This window comes from Astyanax mexicanus, chromosome 7, assembly GCF_023375975.1.
Source record: "Astyanax mexicanus isolate ESR-SI-001 chromosome 7, AstMex3_surface, whole genome shotgun sequence".
NCBI lineage: Eukaryota > Metazoa > Chordata > Actinopteri > Characiformes > Acestrorhamphidae > Astyanax > Astyanax mexicanus.
The window spans coordinates 53,233,610-53,237,899 of record NC_064414.1 but is presented as its reverse complement, the minus strand read 5'-3'; the positions used below and the strand labels follow the sequence as shown (position 1 = coordinate 53,237,899).

Below are 4,290 nucleotides of genomic sequence, written 5' to 3'. Positions count from 1 at the left end.
ATTGGCTCGTTTTTTTTTCTAATTTGGGGTTTTACAATGCAGAAAATAAAAAAAAGATAGTTTTCACTATTGCCAAAAACAATAAAGAATAAATTAACCAAAAAATTAGAATTTTACCTCAGAGCAAACAGAATTGTAATCAAGAGACTGAATCGCATTTCTGTACAGTAAGAGTACACAAGTACTGTTAAAGTAATTATTCAGTAATTGTAAAAGTAATGGGTCCAGCTGTACCAAAGATGCTACAAAATCAATTCTACACCTTCTGAAGAGCCAAGCGCATCTGCCAAGTTAGATAATTATACAAAATAAAACACAGAAATCTGCAGACATTTCAATCAAGCTAGAATAAGACAGACTCTCCATTTAGCCGTTTAGAGACCAAAACTCTGCCAAATGGATTTTAGGCATAATAACATGAAATCTGTCCATAAACTGCTGTTATTTTCCACTACAGTGAACAAATTATACATCCCAAGAGCTGTGCACCTGACTTACAGTGATGGATCATTATATTATATATTATTATATATACATATACACCGATCAATCATAACAGATCCAGATCCTTCTTTGTACATTTAAGATTTATTTTTTCAGTTCCACTCATCATATAAGACACTATGTAGTCCAGAGAGAGTAAAAAAAGATGGACGCCGTGTCGCCGTTCCATTCATTCAATGAAAATGAAGCCAAAATATTCCTCCATGTTGGCGATCCTGAAACCCGAGTCTGTAGAGCGCAGTAAAGACTAAAGGAGGGAGAAAGACTGTGGAGAGACCGCCTACTCATTTAAATAACCACGCCCCTGAGGACTGCCTCCACGGAGCTCACACAGTCTATGGTCCCGCCCATACAGTCATTGGTCCCACCCCGGCTAGCCCTTTTACACACCAATAACCACACCTTTTTGAATAGAGCTGAATAACGTTTTAAAAAGCGAATTCTGTGGGGATATAAAAATTTAACAATATAACAGAGGTCAAACTAGCTGCTGTATTTAAATAAAGGAGGTAGAATTACAGTATATTAGAAAAAAAAAACGTGATTGAAAGTCTGTTGTCTGTTTTGCCATTGAAACCTACAGTATGGGAATGGTTGGGGTTGCACAGCTTTCAGCAACCAAACAGCAGGGGGCACCCGACCTGTGGTGGCTTCACTTTTAAGAGACGATGCTCTGTCCTGCTATACACAGTCTATGACATAGTTCAAAAAGAGGCGGAGTCTGACTTCACATGTATCGGAGGAGGCATGTGTTAGTCTTCACCCTCCTGGTGTGTTGGAGCAAATGGTGTATAAAAATGATGTATAAAAAAAAAATCTAAATTTGCACAACCATTTAATATTAAATTTTAACCACATTTCAATGTTAAAAGGTTGGTTGTGTGCCAGCTAGGATTCAGACTTTGATTCAGACTTCACTGCATCAAATTAGGATGTATTTTCTAATAATATCTAATAGGGCTGCAGCTATCGATTCTTTTTGTAATCGAGTACTCTACTGAAAAATCGATTCGATTAATCGAGTAATCGGATAAAACATTTTTTTTTTGTTAAAGAGCAATTAAAAAGGCATTTCACTTAATAATGAATGACCAATTGGTTTCCTTGTTTAGATAAGTTATATTTTTAAAATCACAACATACATTTCCAAATTGCAAATACAAATAAATAAACCACAATAAAGAAATAAATACCACAATTACAAAAATACATTTAATTACATTACTTTCAATTTTGGATTTCTTGTAAGTATCAAATATAGGGTATTAATCAATAAAAAAAGGCATATACATCGTCTTTGTGTTGTGCATCTTAGCTTCTGAACAGCAGAGACGTTGTCAGTTCTGCCAGTGTTGGATCAGTGTGCTGCATTCTTTTACCACCAAGCCGCTTCTCCAAAATATATCAGGACCTGTGCAATAATTGTGATACAGAAGTATTACAAATGTGGGTTTTTTCTTTATTTATATGTTGGACTACTTGGGTCTAATTACATCACTAAGACTAATAAGTCTAATAATAAAGTCATGGCCGTGCATTTATGAACGCATTGGGGCACATTAGGCACTAGTAGTAATTCATATTTTATCCAATAATATTTTATCCAATAAATAAGAGACACACACTTCCTTATATGAACAACACAGTGTTCATACACAGTTTCTGTCTCACCGGTCAAATGTACTCTTAGATGAAGAAATCATGCATTTAGTTTTCAGCCAAAGTAACTTCAGTGTAGCTAACTTTAACATTATTATTGTTTATATTCTGAACTCCACAGTGCTGTGTTTACTGTTTCGATAAAGCATGTATTCATTCGAAAACTTGTCTCTGTTCTAATAAACTATAAGTAATAGACAGTGTTTCTATTAATAAGCACTCCACGGCGCTGCTGTTATGTTATTAAGGCATATTAATGTTAATCTCATTGATTTATTATAAGTTATGTTTACCTGCTCTCTCGGCTGTCCTCAGCTCAGATGGTGCAGCATTAAAACGCGCTGTTTTGGGAGGCAAGGACGCGCTGCACTGAATACATGTCACCGTTCCAACCTAAAATGCTTTTATTCCTTTAAAATCGCTGTTTTCTCTCGCCGCTTCCATTTTTGCCGCTGCTCAAACCTCCGTCTCCTTCTTCCCGGGTGAGAGTGACGTAACGCTGAGCGCGTTGTCAAAATAAAAGTCGCGGAAATACCGCGCGCTGAGTTTATTAATTAAATAAACGATTACTCGAGGCACAGAAAATTAATCGATCAATTTTTTTAATCGAGTTACTCGATTTACTCGAGTAATCGTTTCACCCCTAATATCTAATAGCTGAAATTTGGGAGAAGCAGGTGTTCAAACCCGAGATTCTCCACACTTCCATCACCTTATCAGTGAATTTAAGTGAATTTTAAGAATTTCTACAGTGTGTCCTGTATTACGCTCCACACCCTCCACACCTCTCTCCCTCTCTCACACAGTGACGGAGGCATGTGTGCATACCCAGCGCCTGGATTTGGCTTGATTTTAATAACTATTTGCTCAGCATCGCACCGTCCTAAGCCGGGTCTTTAGACTTCAGCACGGCGCAGACAAGCGGCAGGAGAAAAAGCACAGTGTGCGTGGATACCGTACTCTCTCTTCGTCGTGACGGTGAATTTATGAGGCTACACCTGGACCCCAAGACATCTCACCTTCAAACAACACAACACGGCCTCCTCGCGCACCGCCGAAGAGCGCGAAACCCCGACACGACTCCGGAGACGTGAGCCGGACCGACACGGAGATGACAGATGTCTCCCGGCTGCGGGATCGTTAATATCGCTCCTGCGTTCCTTTAAGACCAAGGCTTTTTACTGGCTCTAATCAGGCTTCTTGTAACCATGGTGCTCTCTAATAGGATACTGTGATGTTTTCAGCGCAGGATGAACATTAATGGCGTAAAGTGATGAATACAAATGGGCTTCAGCTTTAAAAAAGAAAGAGAGAGAGAGAAAAAGAGAGAGAGAGAAAAGCTCTTGAGGTTGGAGAGAGCAGAACAGTTTTTGATCATTTATTGATTTTTTTAAGACAAAAACTTGGTGGCCTCAGCTGTATGTCATACCTCAGACTGTCCAAAAACTGTTTTTTTTTCTTTATAAATCTTTGCTCTCCTTTTTTTCGGACATGAAAAAAGACAAAGACGAATTGCAGTCGATCCTGAAGAGAAACTGTGGCGTAGGAACCCGAAAAAGGTGGATTTGCCCCCCCCCCTTCATAATGCATTATATGACATGCATAACACCTTATAATGACTGTAATATACTGTATAATAGCTCATAAGTACATTATAAACAAGTATACAAGTATAAGGGTTTATAAAGAAAGGGCTTATAATGCCTTGTAATATCTGTTAATAAGTACACTGTTCAATGTAGTGTCGTAATGCACTATAACACATATTTAGTATATTTTGGTTTATTGCATTATAATCTGCAGAAATTATTTCTCAAATTAAGCTTTTAAAAAAGTGTGTAAAGTGTGTGAAGTAAATTTTATTATGCCTCACTGAAATGTCTTATAGAGCATTATGAGTGCTCTTTGCTGGCTTTAAGTGAAGCGTGTTTTAAACATGAAGTAAATGTTATTATGCCTTACTCTAGGCATTTGAAAACACACTTCACTTAAAGTCAGTAATGACTGTATATAAGGCTTTATAATGTGTTACACAATTTTATAAAAGCTTAATTTGAAAATTCATAGCTGCATATTATAATGCATTATAGCAACGTGTACCAAATCTGTGCTATAGTGCATTACAAC

General features: G+C 37.3%; 1 long non-coding RNA gene across 1 annotated transcript; it reads right to left on the bottom strand.

Annotated features, from left to right (window-relative positions):
* Window positions 1-1,603: 1,603 nt before the first annotated feature.
* Window positions 1,604-2,774, bottom strand: LOC125802954 (uncharacterized). The gene is made up of 2 exons (XR_007439999.1): window positions 2,457-2,774; window positions 1,604-1,915 (listed from the first exon to the last, which is right to left on the bottom strand). It is a non-coding gene; the product is annotated as an uncharacterized LOC125802954 (long non-coding RNA).
* Between the last annotated feature and the right edge of the window lie 1,516 nt (window positions 2,775-4,290).